The 26065-nt window shown below is 43.6% G+C and overlaps 1 protein-coding gene across 5 annotated transcripts in view; it reads left to right on the top strand.

Moving 5' to 3' along the window:
• Positions 1-26065, top strand: part of CYRIB (CYFIP related Rac1 interactor B) — a 99916-nt gene that overhangs the window by 11122 nt on the left and 62729 nt on the right. Inside the window, exon 1 of one of the 5 annotated variants that reach the window (XM_061374255.1) lies at positions 9628-9837. The exons of 2 other annotated variants lie outside the window; for them this stretch is intronic. The gene's annotated coding sequence lies outside the window, so the exon portion shown is untranslated. Of the gene's footprint in view, positions 1-9627; positions 9838-26065 lie in introns of those variants that run through there. 2 more of the 5 variants (XM_061374257.1, XM_061374254.1) reach the window with 2 other exon arrangements.

The raw sequence follows: 26065 nt of genomic DNA, 5'->3' as shown, positions 1-26065 counted from the left end.
GCTGAATGAAAAAGCTTCAAGTGTCAGAGAGCCCTGCTCAGCCCTACCTTCTGCTGCAGGCCATCTATGCTTCCTGGCATTCCCTGGTCTCTTGCCAATTCCCATCAACAGCTGTGGTTTGTGGTTGTAATGCTCAGCATTTGTCTTCTCTTTCTCCTAGCAGACCCGCATCAAAGCTGGATGTGCAGCATGTAGCAATTTGGGAGTCCCAGAATTGGCCTCCAAGCACAAAACCAAATCTTTCCTTACTGCTTTACCTTCCCCAAAGTCTGAGATGCTGCAAGGGTGGGTCTGTAACTCTTCTGGGCCCTCCTGATGGACTGTGTGAGGAAAGGTTATAACAAAGTGCTTTGTAATGCATCATTTTGTTTCTTTTAAAGAACAGGCAAGTGCCAGCAGTAAATCTAAAGCTGGATTGCCAGCCCAGAAGCAGCCTGCTTACTGCATTCAGCGGATAAAATGCTCTTCACTTCACTGTGCTTATTGCCAGTTTCTGTGTCTATGTATTACTGCTGAGAAGGCAGTTTGGGTAGGAGCGGCTCCAAGACATAAGTGTCTGTCAGGAATCCCATTCCTTGCTTCAGGAGGCCCCAGAAGTTCATTAGATGTTTAATGGTTTCCAGTCACTGCTGCAGCAGATGGAGCTGAACTGGTGACTGAGAGGGGAAAGGTTCCCTCACACATTTACAAACCCAGAGGCATCTGTTCCCCAGACACAGATTTGTGTAATTCCCCTATACCCCTGATGACCTGCCCTGAAATGATATTCTCATTCCCTTAGGAAATCCCTTGGGTTGATATCAACTAGATAGTTATTTTTGGGTTCTTTCCCAGAGAGAGTGCACTGGATTGCTCTGAACCCTACGCACCAAATAAACACATCATTGGACTGTAGTAAAGGTCCAAAAAGCCTTATTCAAGGGGAAAGAGATTATTAATAATGAAGGGTGGTTCACTGTATTGTTTTGGAGCCAAGCAAAGCTAATAGAGCTTTTTTATGTAGCGGAGATAGAAGTGTAGAATATGGAGACTGAATTGATTGCAACGTTTAATGGCAACATAAAAGGCAATTAATGAATTGCAATGGTTAACTCTGCACCAAAGTGAAACATGCAGCTCTCAAGCAATGTATTAAGCATTTTTAAAGATTACAAAAGGCAGAAACAAAAGAAACAAGCCAACCCCCTTATTGACCAGTAAATACCTATATTATTTTCTTTCCTGAGAAACTCATCTGACCAGATTTTAGATTCCTTTATCCTAAAGCTCTGGTGCACGTATGCATGTGTATGCTTCCCCCTTAGCACTTCTCAAGATTAAATAAAGCCTTTACAGGGAGTTGATCAGTGATTAATTCCAACCAAATACTCATGGCAGGGAAGGATGGGAGTGCAGAGAGAACAGTCCTCCACAGATTCGTCTGGAAGAAAGGCTCTAAGGAAGGAGAGTTCCAAACTGCTGCATGTTTGAACTGCCCCATGTTGTTTACTGCTACCCCGTTACAGTTTCCTAATGTGAAAGTGTATTTTCTATTTCTCGGCAATAACAGGAGAACATAAGGTTGAAAAGAGAAAACAGTGCCATTGGGTGGAAAAGCTGTGCTTCAGGGGGAAGGTTTTCAAATGTTCTGCATTGAACAAATTAAAGATTTATTGCAGAATAAACCTGCAGCCATTCCTTCTCCCTGACAGTCACTCTATTGTAATTTCATCCCTTTGCAGCCTTTCCAAACCCATCCATTTCTTCTGAAACCTTTGTCCAAGCCCGCGTTTGACACGAGGTCTTTTCCTGCACTGAGGTCTCCTGCTCTGACATATTTCATGGTAGCCATTCAGCCTTCCAGTGGGGACACATGCCCCCTCTTTGCCATCTGGCCACATTCAAGTCCTCAGAGTGCAGTCCCCCCTGTGCGAAACCCACGCTTGTCACACTCATCTGCAAAGCCTCTCACAAGCTCAGGGCCAGAGCCTGTCATCCGAATGGCACTGAGTTATGCCTCAGGACAGAAGTGACCCCATTAAAACCATTTAGAAGCACACATACTTAGGACTGTCTCACTGCCCTTATGTTTCCCTCAGCTCTCACGTGGTTCCCTTTCACATCCCTGCTCAAGCTGGTGTGTTTTGAGCAAGCCACAGAAATGCTGTATTCTCCATGTCTGCCCCTACCATCCTTTTAAAGTAAAATTCAAAGATAAACAACTAATTAATAATGGGAGCATGAAGCAGCAGGTACCATGCCCATGCTTGGTACAGAACAACAGTGTAACTAATGAATCCTAGTTTTCTCCTGATTTGGGCTGTGTGTGCCCTGTTTTTCCCACTGGAGCTGTCTCAGTGTGAAACCTTCACTCCTCCCTGCCCCAGTTCTTCCCTGCTCTGTTTCCAGTCTCTCTTTTCCATCTCAGCAGCTGGGCAAGAGGTGACATGTGCAGGCTGACTGGGCAGCAGACACCTGCTGTTTGGTGTCCAGCACCACAAACCAGATTTACAGGAGAAAGTATGTCCTGGGACAGGGAGAACTGCTACCTGGGACAGGCCAAGGCAAGCTAGAGCCGGCTCTGCATGATCAGCCTCACTGGGAAGCACAGTAAGGCACTGGCCTGCTCTGTCTTTGTACTCAAGTTCGTTGGTTTAGGACTAACTTGGTTACTGCTGTGGACATTGTATTTTGCCACACGGAGACAAATCACCACAGCAGGAGAAGACTTACATGTACAACTGATCTCAGCATTTGTGCTTCCATAGAACCATGGAATGGTTTGTGTTGGAAGGGACCTTAAAGCTCATCCAGTTCCAAACCCCTTCCATGGGCAGGGACACCTTCCACTAGAACAGGTTACTTCAAGCCCCATCCAACCTTGTTTGTGATGCGTTCCTGTAGAGGCACATGTTCATAGTGGGAAGCTCCTTGTTCTAATCTGACCGTTAACATAATATGCACCTAAGCTCTGACTCCAGGAACCCAAGTACCTCAAATTGCACTGGATCCAGATTGGTATAAACAGGCACAGAATGTTTCCTAGCTCATGCGTGGGGTTTAGCAGCTGGACATAAAAAATGCTCTCTTCTCATCAGTTGGGTAAGCTCAGAATAAGTTTAATTGCAACGTGTGGTGTCAGCTTTAGTTCCTTGTCTTGCTAACTGGGTATTAAACAGCTGCATCTGGTGCTAGATTCCGTCCGAGGTACTGTATTCATGCTCAGGAAAAAGGAAGAGAAAGCATCTGGTGTGCAGGGTTCCAGCAGCTCAGCAAAGGAAGTGTTCTAAGTGCATGCCTGAATGTTTTGTTTTGTGGCAGCCTTCGTCTGCACCCAGCCTGTCCCTCACAGATTAGAGAATGGGCAAAAGTCCTGGCTTTCCATTTCCTCTGCTAGCAAACTCTCCTTTGCAGTTAGGGAGACTTTAGCTTATATGAGCAGTAAGGACTCAGTTTCTGTCCCTCTAGCTAACCCAAGCTTCTTAAAATGATCACTCTCAAAGGCTTTACTTTGGAAACCAAATATACCTACTGTGCAGGAGGTGGGTGACTGGGAATTTCTTATTCCACTGGAAAAGGCGTGCTGCCTGTCCACTCTGTATGAGGTCACTGGATGGTCTACAAGAAGATGTGTGTTCTGGTGGGGAAAGGGTTTTCTCAAAGGTCTTTCCTGGGTGCACTAGAATCATTTTAGTGTCTGCTGCTCTTTAGAGCATATTGATGGAATTGCATGGTGGCAGCAGCATAACGGGATACCGCAGATATAACAGTGTTATCTTAAAAGAGCTAGATACAGCTGGTAAGCCAATAACTTAGCCATAGTCTTTTTTTTTTTCTTGCTCACTGTTCAGCAGCCTTATACTTCACATCACTTAGATCACAAAGATGAATTTGGCTTATAGTAGTCCAAGTGAATGTTGCCAAACCAGCCAAGGTTTTGATCAGCTAAATTGAATTCTACTCTTCAGATGGGAATAAACAGCCAGGTCCTTCCAGCCCGAGCCAGTGGTGCAAGGACAGAACAATGGCAGCAGTGACACTGCAGCCCCGTAGAGTGCTGAGCACCCTCAGTTTGCGGTTGTGACACCTGAGACTGAGGAACGCATCCTATGGGATGGAGCCTGAGATGCTTCCCCTTGCTCATGTCTCACCCAGTCATGCCTAACACTGTTGTTCTGTGAACCTGTGTCTGTGCACTGAGTGTTGAAATGAGCTCCTGAGACTGACACTCTCCACAGCCCTTCCCTGAGGTGCTTTCATTAACTCACCTATTTCCCCACCAAAAGATGGCAACATCCCCTGTGATCTGAAGAGCAAACTAAGTACCGCAGTAGCAAAGGGAACAGCTGACACAAAGTGAAATGATCTCTTGAGAGTGTCCCTTGGCAATACCTAGATACAGCCCCAGAATCACTTAGGAGCCAAATGCTGTTCTGAGAATTTCTAATAACGAATGAAGCACTTGGGGGGAAAAAGATGAGAAAAAAAGCGAGAGACAAAACCTCTCCAATGATGACATCGCTGCAAAGGACCAAAGTAAAACACCAGAGTCATGCTCCTGAGGTAGGCAGGATCCTCAATGAAATCAATGAATATTTGTTTCCATCAGGGCAGCACAATTGTGTTTGCTTAAAAAAAACCCCAACCCAAAACAAGAAGAGGTTCTCTTCCAGAGAGTAATAAACCAGTCTGGCCCTCTTAAATACTGCCTTCCCTGTTCTCTGAAGCATTGATTCTGTTCATTAACTGGAATACTATTATGCTGCTAATCAATTTGAAACATTTTGTGAGTGAAAGAAAGGTTTGTGAGAAAGGTCCAGTTCAGATTATGGTTTATTTCCTACTGTGGTCCTGGTGGTTTACTTCACTTAATAACCTGCCTTGACTGAGAGCTAACAGGAAGGCAAGCGAAATGCCTGCCACTCTACATCCCCCCGCATTCACAGCCTCCTCCAACCCAGTGAAGCCCTTACTCAAAGACACTCACTGCTACTGGAGTGAATAAATCTGGGTACTTTCAGGGGCTAAGCTGGAGAAAGGTGCCTTTGATATGAGCAGAGGTGATGACCCAGCTCTTGCTGAAGTGACTGTAGCTTCTCCTCTGCACTGTGCAAACCTCTGAGGTTTTTCCCTCACCTGAGTGCCATCAATTCAGAAGCAGGGCCTATGGCCATGACCTCCTGAACTGGTAATGCTAGATTATCTCCATTGCTTAGCAGGCCTCTTCTCTCCCTGGTCAGCTCAGCTGTTTGCTAGCAGCATGGGTTTTACCACTGCCACTGCTCACAGCACTTCTCAGTGCAACCAAGTCCATGCAATGATCATTGAAGAAATCCTGTATTTCACAAACTTTCATAAGAGGCTTAAAGATCTCAGTGTCTAATTGTTGCTCTATTCTTTAACAAGTCACTAATTTGTCTTTCTGTTTTCCAGTAGAGATAAAATATGATTAAAATAGGTGCAGTTCCTCTTTCCACCTTCCCTTATGATTACTGGTGTGCAGCCTTCCTTCTAACGCAGGCTTAACACCTGCCATTTTCTCTTTATTCCTCTTTTTGCTTCCCTGCATCATACAGGTGAGCTGTACAGCTGAGGAAAGGCAGCAAAATCTGAAGCCAAAAGAGCTTTATGTTGCACAATCACCATTATCTTTGATCACGGTCCAACACTGAATCCTTCTGCGTCATTTGACTTAGTGTTAGTTAACTGGGAGTGTGTATCAGCCGAGGCTTCCGTACAGAGAGGCTGTGTTGGTCCTTTGCAGGGAGCGACTGCATCAACAGATGAACAAACTCAAAACTATCTCAGGCTCTGTAAGGGCAGAAGAGGAGATGACTAACGTAACCAGTCACGTGGAGTGGCTCCTCACAGCACGAGGAGATGACTTGCACCAGGTCTGCCAGAGGAAAAAGAATGAACTTCTGAAGTGCCTCAGTCTCCTCACCTAAATATCCAAATGACCAAGAGACTGAAAGGGGCTGAAAGGCATTTTGGGATTGTAAGTGCCTGTCTCCATGCACATATAAAACATTGCAATTGTCTGGCAGTACAGTATCTGGAAGCACTTCAGGCATCCTTATAAGCATCTAATAATTTGACCTCGGCTTTTTGTTTTGTCTGTGCTTTTCAAAATGTATATAGATCATTCATATTTTGTTGTAACTGTTTATATTTCTGAAGAGCTACATTTACATCTGAGGATTTGTACTATCTAAAATGAAAGCCCCAAAGGATACATAGTGTGAATGTGACTGCTTCTGCAATCCCACATCTATCAGCTATGCACTTGAGAAAGTGGAGGAATCTAGAAGGGGGAGGGCAAAACCTTGTGTTGGCTTTATCCAAGCTGAAGGGTGCTGTGAACCACAACAGCAGAACAAGGGCTCTCTGCAGAGCTGCCTCTCTTTGCCATTCTTGACATTTTGCTGTAAGAAATCTCCTCTTTAAAAATTATATATATATAAATACCTTTGGGTTTAGGATGCTTACTTTGTATTTTCATCCATGTAATGGAAAAGGACAAACGAGTCTGTTGTCCATGGACAACACACCCTATTGTCCCTGCTGAGTACAAAAGGGAGAGGATGATGATGACTTCCTTTTCTCCTTCGGACTTTCTCCCCTAGGCTACCATTAGGCTCAGAGTAGTATTCTGACTGTGCATGGCACCTAAGGGCAGGTTTGCTTTTGTTGTTTTATTTACCTGTCTGGCTATCTACACATAAAGTAATCCTTTGTCACTGGTATACACACACATGTAGAGTGCATATACATCCAATAGTACACTTGCAACTTAATAACCTTTGCTTGATGAAAGCGCTCTGACCTGTTTTCTTTCCTACGTGTCAGCTATACCTACCTGGCAGCAGTACTCTTACTATCAAAACAATCCACAGGCACTGCGCAGTGTAAGAGCTGTTCTGTTACCACTCCTGTATTTTATGATACAAGCTGTCAAATATAATCCCTAATTTTGTTTTTTGTATTTATCACAGTAATAATGTGGTAAAATAATTTTCTATTCAGAAGAAGCAATTAAATTAAAAGTGAATGCAGAACTAACAGAAAATCCGTGGGTTTTTCAGTCATGCAGCATTTTCCAGAGTGTTCAGTCATTTTTTATGCTTCAATTATTACGTGGAATGTGGATGTCTTTAGTACACAGCTGCTGTGAAAGCATTGGTGATGCTCAGGGTCTGGGTATTCTTACTTGTACTTCTGAGAGATCCAAATCAAGGGTACCTTATAGTTTTGGTGAGCTCTAAAGAGTAAGTAGTATCATAAACCTGCTTACAGTTTCAGTGGGAAATTCTCCTTGCCTCACCCCACCCTGCCAAGCAACAAGCAATTTATAATATCACATCAAAAATCATTCAACCCTGAGGCTGGTGTATGGTTTCCTTAGCTCTGTGTACCAGGACAAAGGTCTGCAGCATGAGAGATGACAGCTCCCAGGTTTGTATTAAACCCACATGGTAACGAGTCCAATGTGAATGGACTCAGAGCATGATTCTGCTTCCCTTGAATTCAGTTCAGTGGATCTGGGTTGCTTCCTGCCTGGCACAGAGACTCTGAAAGGTCTGCAGACTTCATAGAAGGAGAAGGGGTAGTGACCTGCCATCATCTTGGGTACATCATCACACCTCAAAATCTGTATGTGCTAGCTGCAAAAAATCCATTGTGTAGAAGTGGAAAGTCATGTCAAGCACTTGGTTGAGCCTGCTCTCTTACACAAAGCAAGCACAAGGAGTACTGGCACATCTCTGCTGTTATTATACCCAAGCTGCTTCTGTGAAAATCTTTCGTATCTTCTTGGCCATCTCCTCTATTTGCTCCAATCTGTACAAGCTTCTAGGAGCCTCTGGGGCTTGCCTGAGCACTCCCCTTTCCCTGTTTAGGCAAAGGCAGCCAACAGTTACATGGTGTTCCAGCCCTGGCCTTGCCTGAATGTTACCCAAGGACTAAAACAAAGCGCAGTGATTTTCGCTGAGTTCATCAAGCAGGTCTTGCAGCGCATCTGTACTCACAGATGGCTTCCTTTATATCCCAGGATACTCTTTTATCAAGAATACTTTAAAGTTATTAGTGTAGTAAATCAGTGTATCTTGAATCATACCAACTGATGAGAGGAACTAAGTTTATCAGGTTAAGTCAACATAGGTACAGGTATGAAAATAAAAAGATGAATACATTGACATATAAATAAACCTCTGAGGTCCTTTCCATTTTCAGTCTTTCTCAAAGCGGTTTTGGGGGGAACTCAGTATTCACTAAGATTTGGCAATTATCAGGGTGATATTCAGCTTCTGAAGAGAAAGTAGCAGAAGTGGTTAGGCTTTTGGGTGGTTGATTTGCCTCTTTCAGATTGAATAATCACTTTTGCCAATGATAATGCTCTGCTGTTTGAGGCTGCCAGGAGTTTTGTCGTGGCTGTATCCGTGTGGTACTGCTGCCTGTCCCATTCGGTCTCCAAACACGGCTTCCAAAGAACCAGTGAACATGAAGGCCCAATGACACTTGATGGCAAAAGTCTGAAAAACATTGTCTGGATTCCAGGTTACTCCAAGGAAAAAAAAGCACAACTTCTATTCATCTTTCACTATGAAGGTGCTGAGGCACTGGCACAGGGTGCCCAGAGAAGCTGTGCCTGCCCCATCCCTGTCAGTGTCCAAGGCCAGGTTGGATGAGGCTTGAAGTAACCTGCTCTAGTGGAAGGCGTCCCTGCCCATGGCAGGGGTTGGAACTGGATGAGCTTTAAGGTCCCTTCCAACCCAAACCGTTCCATGATTCTACGACGTGTACCTTTACTAATGAAGCAAGCTCCAAAACAAGCTTATTTGTGCTCCCATTTTGGTAAATTCACCCGCACCACCAGTACCAAGTAGCTTAGGGTGTGCAGTGTCACCAAAACCCGAGCCGTGATACAGGGGAGTCAGAAGTGAAGCCTCCATCAGTAGGATGTGTACAGAGAGGAAATCACATAATTAACGCCATGAAATGCTCTTTAAATACATTTTTGTGTTTCTTGACACATTTTGTCTCTCTCTTACGTTTTAAGGGGAGATGGAGAGCACTTTGGCATTAGCCATTTGAGCAGTGGGATGTTCTACCAGCGCTTGCTGGGGAATGCAACTTTCCACTTTATTCTTGCTTAGCTCTTACAACACATCCACCTGGGCAGCAATTTATGCGCGGCTTCCAGTCAGCGACCCCGCTTTCACAAAGAAGGAGCCTTATTTTCCTTCCCATCCCAGCTTTGCCAAGCACAGACATTTAAAGCCCCCGAGTCAGGCTTTAAAAAACACCATCAAAATCGCACAACCGGCTTAAGCCACGATCCATAACGTTAAGCTAATGGTTTTAGTGAGCTGTTAGAGGCTGGGAAGCAGGAGAAGGGTCTCGCCCCGCACCCAAGCGCTGCGGGAAGATGGCGGCCCCTTTAAGGAGGCTGACCCACCGCCGCCTCCCCTGCCCGCCCGCCCCTATACCGCTGCCCGCCTCTGCCCGAGACACTCGGAGTCGAAGCAGGTGCATGCGCAGTGCGCTGGCAGCCTGGCGCGCTTGCGCAGTCACCTGCTGGCCGCTGCCCCCCCCTCGCATCTTCCCCACTGGTACATCCGGGTCATCGCACGCCCGCCCGCACGGCCGGTGCCCCGCGGTGCCGTGCAGCTCGCACCCCCTCCCCCTCCTTTTCCTCCTCCTCCTCCCCCCTCCTCCCCCCGGCGCCGCCGCCGCTATCGCGCCCTGCCCTGCGCGGGCTCTGGCCGCGCCGCTGCTGTCGCTGCCTCCGGCCGAGCGGGGGGAGGCGGCGGCTCCGGCTCCCGCTCCCGCCCGCAGCGCCGTCCGCGGGGCGGCTCGGTGAGTGTCAGCGGCGCGGAGGGCGGGGGGCCGGGCGCGGCGCTTCATCCTCGCATCATCCCCGGCGGCGCGGCCCTGCCTGCCCCTGAGGGGACGCGGCTCCCATCTGTTGCTCTCCCCCTCCCCGGGGCTGAACACGCTTCCCCTCAGCAGCTCCGCGTCCCTGCCCTCCCCGTCCCGCCTCAGCTTCGCTCCGCAGTGCCGTGCGCTCAGCCCCCCGTGGTGCCTGGCGGTGTGAGGAGGGGGCTGCGGCCTCCTGCGGCGGGGACAAGCGGCGGCTGCTGCCTGGGGAGACCTCGCGGATCGCCGGGATCTGCCCTGTGGTAAATGACTCTCCTGCGGGGCTCCACCGCGCTCCGGCGGGGCTCCTTCCCCTTGCCGCGGCGGGTCGGAGGCGGAGGACACGGTGCGAGTGCCGGCGGCTGGCCGGTCTGTGGCGGGGGCTGAGGGCGCGTTCCCCGCCCGCCCGGTACGGAGCCCGGAGAGACCGAGTGACAGCGTTAATGGTTAACCGGGAGGAGGGAACCTCGAGAAGGGCCCATTGCAGCCCTTCTGACTGTGGCTGAGCCGTGCAGTGAGCACAGGAACCGCTGCGAATTTGTCATAGTCAGGGTGTATCCTGCAGGTCTGTGTGCTGTAGCTGTGATGCTGGGGCTGTAGTGCCAGGTAGGGCTAAGGTGAATTAAGGAGCTGTAACAGGAGGGTGTTGTTTCTAACCTATTCATTTAAATAGCTGATAAAATCAGATCGTAATTGGATTTTGTTTCTTTGCTGTGCTGTTCAAGAATAAGGACTTGTGCAACTCAGTTCTGTTTTGTTACTTTCTGTTTTACTGGTATTGAATCTTATGTGGTAGTGAAATATAAGGAGCTTCTACCCAGAAACATTTCAGACACCAAAGAAACCAAGAGGCTGTTACGAAGGTTTTTGAAGTGTTCCTGAATGTTTCTGTTCCATTGCATCTGTGTCCTGGTTCCAAATGTCAGGGGCAGTGTGACAGCTGTCCTTCTGCTCTGATACTGGAGTCTTACTGACATATCCAGCCTGTCAGTCTGAATTTCTTTTAGCGCAGTATAGAAATACAAGTGTTGAATAGCATGTATGTTAATTCTCAGGCCAGTAGAACGTTTTCTAGATTGATCTAATAATCTCTGTTCCCCCTTATTACTGTTTCTGTTGCTAAAAACTGCAAAGTCTGTTTTGCTCAGAGTTCAAACCCCCCTCTGACACAAATGGCTTTCTTTTTTTTGTGCTCTGACTGCATGACTTAAAATATAGTAAATTAAGTAAACTGGCATTTTCTGTAGTAGGTTGTGGCAGCATTGGACAGAAGACATTTTAGTCACTGTATTGAGGTTACTGTAGTTTGGAATGTGAATCCAAATTTAGAAGGTATACCACCTGACAAATACGTTTGTTTAGCAAGGTGCGTTGTTTTGCAAAACATCTTCAGTTCTTTGTGGCAACTTTAACAGCAAAATCCTGAACCACAGAAGATATGCCTGTTTCGGGAAGTAGGAATGGGTTCTTTCTGGCATACAGAGTATTCCATTGCTGAAACAGCAGCTTTCAGTAGAAGATAAGGGGTTTTATAGAAGTCACACTGTCAGATTTCTTATTGCATGTGTTAGCTGTCAGAGAGTAGGGGCTATAGAAAGAAGTGATCCAGAATCTGGTTTAAAATACCCCTGTCAAGCACTGTGGTTGCATGAAGGTAAGGAATGAATTTGATCCCGTCCGTTAACACAACTTCCATTTGTCATCAGGTGCTCTAATTTTCTTCATTGTTTGCAGTTTAGCTGGGGCCACCTGAGGTGGGGGATTACTGAAGAGATTGTCTTTTGGAATTCTCTGCCTCTTCATCTGAAACCTGTCCTGTGGGAACCTCACTGCCTTTAGAAACGTGATGTTCTTGCACATGGAACTGACCTGTCCTCTTATCTGGGTTCTGTGGGAGTCTTACTGTCTGTGTAGAAAAAGGAAACAGTTTTATTGTGTCTTTCAGTAGTTGTATATCTTAGCAAAATAATTGCTTTTGAAATTGAATGCAATTGGTAAAACAGTTTAGGGACAGTTATGTGAGAAACTTTAGGTGCCTGTCATCAAGCGTCTAACAGTGCTTTCTAGACACTTGGAATTAATCCTGTAAAGAGACAGAAGGGTGGGGAGTATTTGTGTTGCTGCTTACTGAATTATTGAGTGATACGGTAACATATATTGGCTCTGTCATTTGGAAAAGCATATGTAGGGGCCACTTTGGGTTTCTGTAGCTGCTTAGGCATGGTAAACATAAATGGTTTTATTCTCCCTGTGTATCTGGGAAAATAAAGATATACAAACAGCCTGCAGTACCCTTGCTGCCTTTTCTTTTTTGTTACTGCCTGCCAGCTGGGGGCATAGATGGAACTAATGCATACCCTCTAGTAGAGACAGGAAAAATGAAAGCTTACGTGCAAGAAGTCAGCTCTGTTTTTCAAGCAGTCAGGTTTATGTGTGTGTTGTTTTGTTTGTGCTTTTTTAATTGAAGAAATAAGATTCATAGTGTGAATCAGGGTTATCACCTTTGGCCTTCCTAAAAGCTTGCTCTCTCATACTTACACCAAGAGCTTTAATCATTGGTATAGATAGATTTAAGTTGAGAAGAATGTCTCCTGTCTGTTAAGGTAATGTTTATGACCCTGAAGTATATTCTAAATCAATTTTATGAGACCTGCTCCTTGTAAAAATGTTTGAAAATGCACGTTCAAAGCTGAAGCATTTTGTGTTGTCAAATTGCATCTCATGAGCTCTCAGCTGTAAGCAAATGTGCTGCAGGCGAAGTTTGCAGCCCAAGTGAACGCATGTGTGCTGAACCTACACAGGGCTTGAAGGCAGTGCTCACTCCTGTGCTTACACCGGAAAGCAGTGTCATCACAGTAGTCACTTTGGTCCAGCTGAATCCCTCCAAGTCTATCCACATGGCTCCAGAGGTGATGAGGGCGAGGGGACTGGGGATATGGAGGAAGCTCTGCCTGGACTGGAAGGAGCTAGGTGCTGGGGAAAGTGAAGCCTCGGCACTGCTTTCAGGCTGCGGCACCTGTAATCCATGCACCAGTCAGGCAGGGCGAGGTGTATTCCACATAGATTTCCAACTGTATTTGGTGGCCAGCTGTAGGCACCTTTTGACCTTGTTTCTACTCCTGTTGACTTGCATATGTTGAGAGCATTTTGAAATAAATGGAGGGTTTTCTTGTGTACCTTATAAATGTTCCCTTAGTATTAATCTGTGGACCTATAAGCTCAGGTTATTAGCATTTTTTTTTCCATGTGATTGTGGAAAATCTAACTAACTACATAATGTGGAGAAGTCTGCTTCTCTCTTCATGTGTGTGAACATGGGAGCTTATTTGATTGCCTTTAATGTCAGGATCTTTTAAAATTCACCTCAGTTTCCCCCCCCTCCTGTTATTCAAGAATGTTCTTTGGAGTGCTGCAAGTTGGCTGCTGCAGCTGGCAGAGTGTTTCAAACTGTCTCAAATTTGCTGAGAGTCATAGGCTCTGTTATATGGGCACTGTTTGACGTTTGCAGTACCAGTGCTTACTGGACAGATGTGCATTGCAATTATATAAACAGCAGAGCCTAACAGAAACCAACAACAATGAGCAGGTTTTGAACTGACTAGGTAAAGCTGAAAGTATTTTTATGTACAGCCTTTTCTTCTGTGTTCCCCATCTTCTGTGCTTTTAATGGCATTCTCCTTTTTCAAAATGGCATTTTGTTGTCTGGGTCACATGAAAGGCTGATGCACTGACACCACCTTTGCTGTGGAAACAGTGAAACTAGTTACAGACAAAGCATATTGAGACGTGCAAGTAAAACAGTGCATTGCTTTTTGCCTTTTATTCATGAGGGGAGTTTGATTTTTCCAAGGTAATTGTAGATGTGAGATAAAGTTTGACAATGTCCTGCTCAGCGTGTGTGGCTTATAAACTCGCATCTGTTGTTATGACCCTTGTCATCTGGCTATACTGCCATCTTCATTAGCTGTTCCTACTGAATCAGGTGGTCTTGGTGAAATGTTTAGTAATGTACCTCTGGTTAACTCTGGAAATATTAATATTGCTCATTACACTGATTTGTAAAAGGATTTTTGGTACCAGACCTAATGTTTTGGAGTGTCCTTTGACATGACTTTATCAGGACCTAGAAAAAGGGGTTTTATGTTTCTAGAACCTCAACAAGGATTGGCTTATTGGTGTCTGTCACAAATGTTGTTTGCCTTATTTGCACTAACCTAAAGTTCTGGTATTGCATTTGAGGAGTGATGTATGACTGACCCAACCCAGCATCTTTTTTTACTACACAAAAATCATTGTGGGACTGTAGGGGGAATTGGGGACTAAATAGTTCTGAAACAGAGATTGTACAGAAATGCAATCTCCATGTCTATAAAACTAGTTTCCTTTAATAATGTATGTATGGGAGGATTCATTTTTATTTTTCTGCTCAGTGGAAATGCTGTATGGTTTGTGGGCTTGTTTTCTAAGTGTTTTGCTGATTCTCTGGCTTTTTTACCTACAGTGCTTGGGATTCCCAGGTGGTCCCTGTGCAAATAGTGTAATTAGGTCTGGGACAGCTTAGCTTGTGAGAGTGAGTGTGTTCAGGTTGGTGTGGCTGTAGCTACAGAAATAGCTCTCCTTGCAAAGCAGGCCTTCGTCTGCCACCCACACCAAAACCTAAAGCTTCATCCTGTAGGCAGTTAATACGTTTGTCTGGAAGCTGGTTCCCATCAGCAAATGCTTTACCTGAATCAATGACTACCAGGCAAAAAGAGTTTTCTATGGGTAATCACTTTCCATATAAGAAAGCCCAGCAGAACACTGGCCTAGATACATTTTTTAAAAGCACTTTTTTCTTCAAACTGCGGGGTTTAACCATTCCCCAGTAGCAGGAGGCTGCTCTGTGAGCAGATTCTGTTTAACTGGCATGGTTCAAAAGACTCTTAAATTCAGCCATGAGGCAATTCTGGTTCTCCTTTACTAGCAGATGATTAAATTAAATGGAGTGTTAGCGTGAGTAACTTTTTCTGGTGTGCTGTACAAGTTAATAGATGAGTTCTAGGAGCCTGAGTTGTAAATTAGCTGACTGGAAAGCCCTGTTTCTGTGACGAGTGGCTCTAGCAGTTGTATAACTTCAAAAGTTGGGTCTAATTGTGTATTCTTCCAGTCAGGTGTGGCACTGGGTGATGGCTAGGTCTCCTTTTTATTACAGCAGTCTTGAGGGTAGTATCCTCACAGGGAAAGGGAGCTCTTGGTTTTTTGTGCTGGACAACAAAGGGGTTTGTTTCGGCTTTTGATGTACAAATTTGACCTTTTTACTGGGAAAGTAGTAGGTTTTTTGAATTCCAGCACTGCTACTCTGACAAGCTGTAAGGATTAATAAGGAATAGATTCATAGCTCCTATTTTTATAAACAAAACCTTCCTGTTTAATGTCCCTGAAAGTGAAACTTCTCAGGCAAAGCGCGTTCTGGGCATGAAAAGCCAGTTCTCTTCTTTCTGTTCCATTTGCACCTTTTATGTGCTGAGACATATGGTTATTTGAAATTGTTCATTCTTAATGTGGAAGTGAAATATGTAACCGCTGGACTTGATGAGGCTTTATCTCAAAGATAAAATTGCTGACCTTTTATCTAAATGAAGATCAGAGACAAGGCAGAGCCTTACGTAAGGATTGCTTATGGGTAGTAGTTAATTGAGTTAAGAGTTTAGATTTCCTGCTTGTGTGTAGAAGTCTCATGTGGGGAGACAGGGATTTATCAGCTGATCAGACAGTTGAATTGTGTTGATAGTTTCGATTTGTTTTTTTGCTGTGTGTACTTCTTGAGAAGATTACTTGCTGCTTGCTCCCATGTGCAACTGGCTAAAGTCATATCTTCCCGAATGCTTAACTAGTACTTTAAGTGCTTAAACGGTTCCTTCCTTTACAACTTCAAGTTCAGAGCTGAATTGGGTTTCTTAGCAGTGGTAACAGAACAGCATGACCTAGTTGGTATGTCCAGGCTTGAAGTTTGGAGGATGATCTCACAAAACTTGAAGTAGGCTGACAAAACCCAAATTATTTTCTTATCTTTTCGGAATTTTCCGGTTTTAGCAATATTCAAGTATGTGATGGAGAAACTCTTCCTGTAACTACGGCTTCTTAATAAACATAGGGAAGAATCATGTCCCGGTGGGGAACTTGCTATACATGGCCCTGGCAGTAAGTCTAGTAAATGGCAGTGGAGGAGGCTACTGATTAGGACCTAATACTTTAAGCAAATAATGTTATATAATATTGATGTTAATATTTTGTCAGGTTTTCAAAGGAATTTCAGTCAGACTGCTTCAGTAGGTGCCAAATGTGAGGTTTGGAAGCAGATGTTGTAACTGGAGTCTTAAAATCTTTTGACAGCTCTTCAAACGGTTCTAGTGTGCCTCAGCTTTACAGCAAAGTGTTTTTTTCAGGGCTTATGCCTCTTGCTTTGCTTTGCTGTCTCTTCTTAGCCCAGGATGGACCTCAGTCTGACCCCATTTACAGTCCTGTGAAAACTCATGCTCTAATACGCATGTATCCCGCCAGGAAGCATGGGAGAAGAAATGGGTCTGGATGGAGATGACTGAGGTGAGGAGCGATGGCAGTTAACTGAACAGCAGCTTAGTCTGTGCTGAAAGCAGGTAAGAATATTAACTAGAATCTGAGACCAAGTTGGGGAGAAAAGTTGTTTGAAAACTAGCAGAGAAGTTGGTCTGGGAGCTTGGCTGTGTGCAGAATATCAGTTAGGTACAGAGGGAGTGTGTGGATATGATGCTGCTTCTCACTCAGCATTTTGGGGACAGCAAGGGAAATGGGGACTTGCTGGACAAAGAAAATGCATGATAGGGAATTGTTGAGGAGAAGGCTGGACAGGAGAAGTAAGACCAGGAGCTGGGATTTTGTTAAGAAGGCAGATAGGTCTGTTGGATAAGAAACTCGGGATGTTAAAAGTAGGGTGAGGTAAAACTGTAAGGAAGGGACTACAGTGAAATAAATCATACTGAGTTTTGTCCATTGCCATTAATAACCATCGTGTCTTCACCACTTTGGCTTAATACGTATCTCCAAGTGGTGGAAATTGGTATTGTGAGCAAGTGGTTCTGATTGTGGTGATATGCCATGTAGCTATGAGGATGAATTGTTCAGGCTCATCTCCTAGTTAAGAGTTTATACTTGGCCTTTCTTGTTAGTAAGGAAACTGCAGAAAGCAAGCAGCCTTGAATACGTAATCGTGTGCCAGTTCTTCCATTAGGACCCTTGCTTTATCCCCACGATGAAGTGGCTGGTGCTGGTGAGTGAACAAGTGCTCAATAGTTCTTCATTGCTTAGTACTGTACTGTGCTCTCGCTACATTGCTGCAGAGATGCAATGAATTTCCTCTTAGAGAGACTGATGCTGCTCTTTGTACAGTTACTTATTATCAGAATGGTCTAGTGAGATGAGGAAGTGGTTTGTTTCCTATTTCACATGAGGACCAAAGGCACAAAGAAGAGAAGTTCAGCTTGTTTTGCGTGGTTAGAAATGACTGGAACCTGAGTCTTTTTAGACTAGTTTACATATTGCACCCACATCCCCATTGAACTTGCTAGTTTTCTCTTCCTGTGATTCCATTCTAATGCTGTAGTCTGACTTCACAGTTATGTTCATTCTCGGTCTCTTTGGACTTGTAGCTGCTGTAACCATACTGGAGAACATGGCAGTGCTCAAGGTCATTCTGTTGATCATAGCAGCAGCATGTGGCCATTTAATTTTGCCAAAAAGGCAAAGTTATTTCTAGTTTCTTCTTGTACGAATCTGTTTCTTTTTCAGAGAAACGAGGAAGGGTTAATTCAGGCATTGTGTGCTTCTCCTGAACTCGTATTCTGGTGTTAGTAGCACCTGCGAACTTTTGGTCTTGATGCAGATGGATGCATTCCTTAACTGTGCTGCAGTCACACAGCTTTAGGGCCAAACTGCTACTGGTTTTAAAAATATGCTTTTTAGAGTTTAAATGTTATGGCAAAGTTGAAGTGCTGCAGCTTTATTAACAGAACAGTGGGCAATGAATTCCTTTCTCACAGTTACGGTGAAAGGAGGAGGAATGAGCTGATTTTTGTATTTCAGTTGGGGATCTCTGTTGTCCATGTAGCTCTGCTTAGCTGTTTAATTTGACAGACAGTTCTGGGCTGCTCCAGCCACTGGAAGGAAGGAACCAGAAGCTCTTTCTGTTCTGTAGAGCCTTGTGGCTTTTCAAGTTTCTCTTTAGAAGCAAAAACGTATCAACCAATGTAAGAAGTAGAAAGCTGCTGTTTCTCTGCTGTTAGAAGGAGGGGTAAAAAGTCTTTAGAGAAATACTATGAATGAGGCTTATGTTGGTTAGAAAACTGCACAGTATATAAAAAAAGAAAGAAGTCTTTACTCCTGGGTAAAGAAAAGAACAGCCTCTGCTGATGGAGCTGTGTTTTTTTGCCTTTCCTTGCCAGGCCTACTGTGTTGGCTTATGTTCAGTTAATATTTGGCTGATCAGCTTTGCAGCTAGCAGGACTAGGAACGCTTTTACTGTAGATTAAGTTTGGTGGAAGCTTGCTTTCTCTTGAAAGCATTGCATTCAGTGGTAGTAAATCTCTTTTTGGGTCTTAGGGTAGAGATTTTTCTCCCCTGTTGGGGAGGGGAATGATGACAGGAGTGCTTTTGAGCTGAGGAGTCAATCTGTACTCTAGGTTTCTTAAGAGTGCAGCTGGCTTCTGATGTGATACTGAGTCCATGACAAACCCTGTTCAAACTAGAGGTACTTTCATGTGGAAAAGGACCCCTAAACAAAGATTTTAAACAATAAGAGCCTCAGGTGCTGTTTTCTGGCCTTACGTTGGCTTTTTGTGTGTTTAGTTACGTGATGTGTCAGCTCTGCCCACCTTTACTTCTGTGGGTGGATTTATGCAATTGAAGTATCTTCAGTTCAAGTAAGAATTGTAGTGACACTTCATAAAAGAACGTGAAGTGCAACATGCTGAAGCACAGCTACGTGTGGGTGAGTCAGGAGGGAGCTGGGAGTAGCAGCACTAAAAAAGAAGGAAGTACAGTCATGATAAAACTTTGCTTAAAAAGGAAGAAAGAAAAGAAAACACCCCCCCCCCCCAAAAATCAACAACCATCTCTCTTGAGAGGATCAGAACGCAATAAGGTGATGTAGTTTGTGTCTGATAGCTACTCTGTCTATATAGATTTTTATATGTTTGTATGTCTGTAAATGTGTAGCCATATACTTGCATGTGTGTCTCCACACTGTTCAGTGTTGTTTCCTATGTTATATCTCAATTAGGGCAGTTTGTATCCCAAGCAAATTTGAGCTGATGTAGAACCCACATTTGTTTTTCAGGCAACTAATATTTTAATTGATGGCCAAAATACTTCAGTGATTTCCCAGCCTGTGTTTTGGTACCACTGATACGGACTTTGCTTCTGCTCCTGTTGCATCTGTTGAGGGCAGACCCTTTCTGCAGGTGGACAAGCATCAGGGCATGCTCTGTGCTGCTGCCAGTTGTCAGGATATAATAAATACTAAGTACAATACAGTTCAGGTTTCACAGTGTGTTGGCTTTACAGCACTGCCAGTGTGATTCAGTGCTGCTTAATTTTGTGTTGTTGATGTATATGCATTAGCTTCAGAAAAAGAACCCCAAATCACTTACTAACTTCAAGTAATTTGTGTTTAGCTTCCACAATTCTATAGCTTTTAGCTTCCTCAGAGAACATGTCGTCTTTGGTCTTAGTATCTTTGCATATCAAAAAATGAATTTGAAAGCCAAATGCTGTCTTTAAAATGAAAAGCACAATTGTTGTGCTTATAACTGGTCTGCTTCCTGGTTCTGAATCAGAGTGTTAGGAAAAAACCCAACAACTACATGTATTTACTTTAGTCCTGGTAAAATGCTGCTCTTGTCAAAAGGATTGGGTGTTTCATTTTTATTGTGTCATAAATGAGCACAGATCTGAATTAACTGTTCTAGATACTTCCTAATAACATAATCATAAGAAAAATAAGCTATTTTATGTTGGTACTTCAGCATATCTTTTGTTTCCAAGGACTGTGTTCAGTCTTAATTTGAGCTGGTGTTACAACTCAGCTTTGGAAGTTCAGCGAAATAAAACATGAAGACAGCGAGTGTAACCCTTGTTAGGTATGTCCGACTAGTCATCTTAATATCTTTCACCCTAATTCTTTAGAGTGTTTGTGCTCTCACATAGTGTGTTTTGTTCGATTTAAACTCAGTTTAGTTAAGGTATTTTCTTTCCCTTGCCCTAGGGGATCCTGAGTACGGATTTACCACACTTCATTTGCTGCCCTTCACTGAAGGAGGGCACCTCATAAAATTATTTTCTTCTCTTACCAACCGGTTATTGTGTGTAACATCATCTCTTCCTTATTCCTGTCAGCTGTGTTCTGCTTCATGACCTGCTGAGGTTCCTGTTAACAGGATGCGCTGTGAATGCTGCCGCACAAGTAACTGGAAGGGTTGATGCTCTTGGGTTATGTCTGATCAGATAGTTTCATTCTTACTGCTCTGTCCTTTCTCATCCTCTTTTATTTTTGGCGTTTATGTAGAACTTCTTGCTCATACTTCAGGAAATATCTGACATAGATCACATTCTTCATGTTATCTTTTGTTTTTACCAACCGTACTTTTCTCTCCTTTATTATCTTCCGAATACTCATAAACCCAAGATGTTTAGAGTAACTGTTACTAGGAGCATCTAATTCAGTAGTGTAATAGGTCTGGTTATTATCCCTGTGCTGCTTTGTAGTATCATTAATACTTGTAGCCTCAACTTTGTGGAGATGATTACAACTGCCTGAAAAGGAAATTGTTTGAGTTTTGTCTCTGAACTTTCATTTTTTATTTCCCCCTGTCCCTCCTCCTGCCTGAGCATGTCCAGGGATCATGGGAGGATGCTCATTAGGGGCTGTTTTTCAGTTCTGAATGTGAGGCCAGAAGTCCAGGCAGGTTTCGTTTGAACTGTGCTTTAGAACTGAGAATGGTTTGTTGAACAGGACATGGCTTTTTCTTTTCCTTCATTTATACTGTGGTTCTCAGGGTTTCTCAGGTCTTGTAATTGGGGCAGACTTTGTGCCTATGGTAGTCTGGTTTTCTGACAAACACTCCTTTTAGGTCTGAGTAAAGTTTACAGTGCAGAAACAAACCTTTATTCTTTGCAAAGAGCCATGAGCTGTATTCCCATCCTTTCCGAAACAGTCCTTCCAGAAAAAGGAGAGAATTCTCACTTCTGAAGCAAAGCTGATCTTCAAGGTCAATACTTCAGACTTTTCTGGTATGATTTGAGGAGAAGTCGTAAATTCACTATCTCCTATTGTTTTTGTTAACTAGGGTAAGTGCTGTTCATCATAGGCTGCAGGTAATACCTCTTGAAAGATGCAACTCATTTGTCCATGTCTGTTATTGCCTGAGGCTTTATATTGGCATACATTTCTTAGAATCATAGGTTTGGGTTGGAAGGGACCTTAAAGCTCATCCAGTTCCAACCTACTGTCTCATCAGGGACAACTTCCATTAGACCAGGTTGCTCCAAGCCCTGTCCAACCTAGCCTTGAACACTGCCAGAGATGGGGGCAGGCACAGCTTCTCCCAGCAATCTGCGCCAGTGCCTCAGTACCCTCACAGGGAGGAATTTCTTCCTTATACCTAACCTCAATCTCTCTTCTGTCAGTTTAATGTTACTCCCCTTGTCCTATCCTACATGCCCTATGTAAAAAGTTCCTCTGCAGCTTGATTGTCATCCACTTTTAGATACTGGAAGCTGCTCTAAGTCTCCCCAGAACCTTCTTCTCTAGGCTGAGCAACCCTAGCTCTGTCAGCCTGTTTCCATAAGAGAGGTGCTCCTGCCCTTCAATCATCTTACTTACATGGGAGTAATTCTGAAGATCTGGCTGGGCTTTTGTTGGAAAGCTGATAATATTTGCTTGGATGGGTGTATTCCTTCCCCCTGCCACCCCTCCTTCCCCTGTTGTAGGTTAATTATGGAAAGAAAACCTTCTGGGGAAGTTTGACACAGGAGCCATGTCCTCAGAAACTCTAGCGATTAGTTCCTCCTTTGCTGTAGCAGCTCACCAAATAGTTGGTTCTGTGTGTGCCTTGCAAAATGGCAAGTATTTAATCTTTAAATGGTTTGGTTATGGTCTTTAAATATGCTGCATTGTTGTTTTAACTGCTAACTAGGCTTCAAAGACGTGATGTTGGAAAATATCTCTGAAAGCTACAGCACCAATATTGTCCGATGCTGAATGAGACTTTCACCTTTTGTAACTGAGTTACATGTGTTATCTAAACTTCTCTTTATAGAAAACCACAGTACAGATCAAGATTGGAAGAGTATTTCAGGGCCTTTAGCCTATCCAGAGCAGAGAGGATGGAAATGTGTTGTCTGGTGTGTTTGCCTGGTAACAGGGGATGGGTTCTGGCTGCTTATCATATTCATAAGAAAATGATTACATTTGCATTTGTATCATTGCCCAGCTTCTGACTCACTGGAAGGTGTGGATAGTAATGCATAATGTAATGCATAGAAACATACTACTTGGAATACACCAGTATAAAACCATTGTGTTTAAACAGACGATATTAAATACTGCATGATATGTTTGTTTTAGAACCTGATAGATGAAGCATTCAGTTGAAAGCTGCACTGACAAAAACCATACCAGCAGATCTGGGATGTTATTTCTTTGCCTCTGAGGTTCTCTAATCCCAATTGCTGAATTGTTCAGGTCATGCAAGTCTGTAAGCTACATTTGAAGAGGTCCATCCATTTCAGTGTGATGAACTGTTGTAGTATACAGCATAAATAGAAGTAGATATCTAGAGCTTGAGCTTGTTTCCAGTGAGGAGTTGTGCTTGTCCCAGCCTGTGTGCTGGTTGGGCTCTGCAAGACAGACTTGGGAAACTGGTCCAGATTTCAAACAAACCACTTCTGGGGTTAGAGTCGTTCTAACCAGGGAACTTACCCACATTAACCCAATGCTGTTCATGTTGGTACAGTAGAGGAAATAAGGCAAGAACTATTCCTTCTGCTGGCAGTTACATTTTAAAATATAAGAAGATAAAAGCTTTATTTTATTTGAATTGCTAGAGAAACCAAAGGAAACAAATGCAGATCTTAATTTTATACTGAACTTGCCCTTTAGAAAGGCATTGTTTTGAAAGGCAGTTTAACTTTGTGCTTTCTTCTGTATGTGAGGGTGGTTTTGTTTTGGGTTTAATACATTAATTTCAAGGACTTTCTTTGCACTAATTTACTCCACAAAAATGCTAAAGCATTTCATGTATCTCTGAAATCATTTGATGAAGTTGCTTGACTGTGAGTAACACCAGATTTTGCTTCTAACACGAGAAACGGTGTGCAGTTCTGTGTCACTGCAGAAAATGAGCCAGAGAATTGCACTCTGGCCTGTCTGTGCTCTTGAATGTGAGGCCTCTACATTAAAGATCTTTCTTCTAACATGGTTTGTTAGCTTTCTAAAAGCAGACCTAAGGATGTGACTCAACCTTGCAGAAGGAAGGAAACATGAAATGTAGGCTGTTCTCTAGAGAACTTAGAGCAAACCTTTGCAAGAGGGCTCGGTGGTGTTGCTGAATAAACATACAACTGCTGCACTGTGCATGGAAAATGGGGAGGGCATGTCTGTGTGAGTGTTCTTGGCTTTATGGAAAGACCTTGGTGGTTAATAACATCTTGCATGTAAGTAAAACAAAAAGACAACCTACCCCCTTATTTACATATTTTCAGTCCAAAGAAGTGTGAAGTCCCATTCTTCTCTCCCCTTCATTTCTTAGCATGTGGGAACAAAGTGCTGTGTATCCTTGCTGGATACATGAGATGAGAATTTGGGATGATGGATTTGGGTTTGCTGGCACTGGTGTGCAAACAAGTGAGGTGTGGAAAGGAGAATGATAGTGTTGCTAGTTCTCCATTGTCATACATCATTTTGTCATTTATAGGTCTTGAGTGTGACAGTTCCTGTCATCTGTTGATCCAAAATGAATTTGTGCTCAGTACAAATTTAGAAGCCAAAGTGGTGAGCATCAGTATTAAGATTCTTGATTTATGGTAGGCTTTTTTGTCTAAAAGTAACATGCTAGTTAAGGAATAGAAGGTGCAGCACTTAAGTATTTTTTGTCTTTTATTCCATTTATTATAGAGTTAGTACTGAATAGGCTTTTCATAGTCATAGGAATGAACCTTCTTCATGGCAATACTAAAGGGTAGGTTTTTTTTCACCAGGCTTGGCTATGGACTGGTAGTCACTGTGGGCCAGGGGAGAGGCTTGAGGCACCATGCATACAGATCTCCAGGTACTCACTGCGCTGAGGAGAGTGGAAATTCCCTGCACTTTGGGGGTAGGAGCAAAAGGTCATGATGTGATTGAGACGTGGCTGATGGCTGATGCAGGACTTCTGCGCTATGTGCTTACTGTTGTGCTGCCTGATAAATCTACAACTTGAATCACAGGGCAAGCAAAGAAGGGGGTGACCTTCAGGAAAGCAGATACAGGAGGAGTACAGGTGGCAGAAGATGGACTTTGTTAAAGGTGCAGCCTTGTTGGCTTGATACCCGATTAATGGTATGTTCAGGTGCTACTCTCAAAGTGTGCAGTCGCCCAGGGCACTGAGCTGTAGCAAGGGATTAAAGAAAAAACATGAAGCTTCTGAAGAACTGCATTGCTCTAATAAAGGCTGAAGAATCAAAACCAACCAACCAAAACGCCAACAAACTGTCTTTGCCTTTTCCATGCATTCGTGGAGGGTGAATGCATGGATTTCGGGAAATGTTTGACCTGGTTCCTTGGCTAGTAGATGAATATACATGCCTGCTTTCTGTAACATCTGGTCATGAACCAAACTAATGTTTAAGGTGATTGAAAAAAATCTTAAAATATAAAGGTAGAATACTAACTTAAACATTTTAGGCCTTGGTTTTAAGTGAATTGAAGGGTTATGTAACAAAGGTGTATGAAATAGAAGATACAGTGCAGGCTGTGAGAGAATGAATAACACTTCTTCATGGCACCTGAAGTTGGCAGTCAGTTATTAAGGAGTAAGTGTAAATTAATGATACTTCCCCTGCCACAGTCCCCAGCTGGGCTGTAGCACTTGCAGTCAGTGTTGGTTGAGAGCCTGAAGATGTGCCTAGCTATTAAGTGTGCAGATACAACTTCTGGCTGGGGCAGTCTCTGCGCTACCTTTGAAGTGGTCCTGAGGATATTTCCCTAAATACCCCCTGCTGGACTAAGGGAGCACTCTTCTGGCTGTTCATTCCTGAACGAAGAACACCCATTCAGTAAGTGTGAGTGTGATGGGTTATAGTCTACATTCCGTGTCAAAATTCCTTAACTTTTAAGGAGAAAGTGCAGGTTTTTTATTTGTCCTTGATTTTAGCAAGTAGAGAAACAAAAACGATACATTCCAGGAAAAAAAAAAAGGCTTCTGTTAGAGGATATCCAGCTTTAAGTAACACTTAAGTTTATGACTCCTGTAAAAATAGAAATGTGTGTACTTCTTCTTGGGTCAGTGGTGAAAATCAATGTATTTAAAGTTAGTGGTAGTGCTGTAGGTCGTGATATTGATTGTGAGGTTTTTTGACACCAGAAAACAAAGGGTGAGGGAAGCTGGTCTTCTTATCTCAATGGGGGCCACTAGGTATGGAATCTTGTACTTTCAGAGCTTCTTCTGAAGTAGTCCTAAATCAGGATCTAATGTCCTTCCTGTGGCAGTCTGTTGTTAAAGATGCTAAATATTCACATGTCACTTCTGTGTGGAAGGTGACCTTGTGGAGCTGCTGATGTGGGGCTCTTGATCACCCCCCATCGCTTACATGCTTGAATCAGTCTAGCATTCGGCGTTCCTTGCTCTTCAAATCTAAGCTTTGTGACTGAATTAAGCTTCAGTTTGTCATTTTTTCCTGTTCTGTGCAGCAGGAAAACCAGGTTAACCTGCTGAATGGAAAAGAAACAAGTTCTCCTTTTGTTTGTGTAAAGCTGACAGTGCTAAAAGGGGGAAGAGAAGGGCAGGAAGAATATGTTTGTAGGTTAACAGCTTCTGTAGTTTCCAGAGAGCTGCACTTGGAATAATTGAGTGTTGAAACAGTCTTTAGTATGAAATTGTTCAATTCTGAATAAAGGTAG

The sequence above is a fragment of the Neopsephotus bourkii genome, unplaced genomic scaffold (genome assembly GCF_033783945.1).
Source record: "Neopsephotus bourkii isolate Nb327-2 ecotype Australia unplaced genomic scaffold, CSIRO-AGI_Nbou_v1 NB_1637, whole genome shotgun sequence".
Taxonomy (NCBI): Eukaryota; Metazoa; Chordata; class Aves; order Psittaciformes; family Psittacidae; genus Neopsephotus; species Neopsephotus bourkii.
Note: the sequence above shows the minus strand (reverse complement) of the source record. Positions and strands in the feature narration are given on the sequence as shown.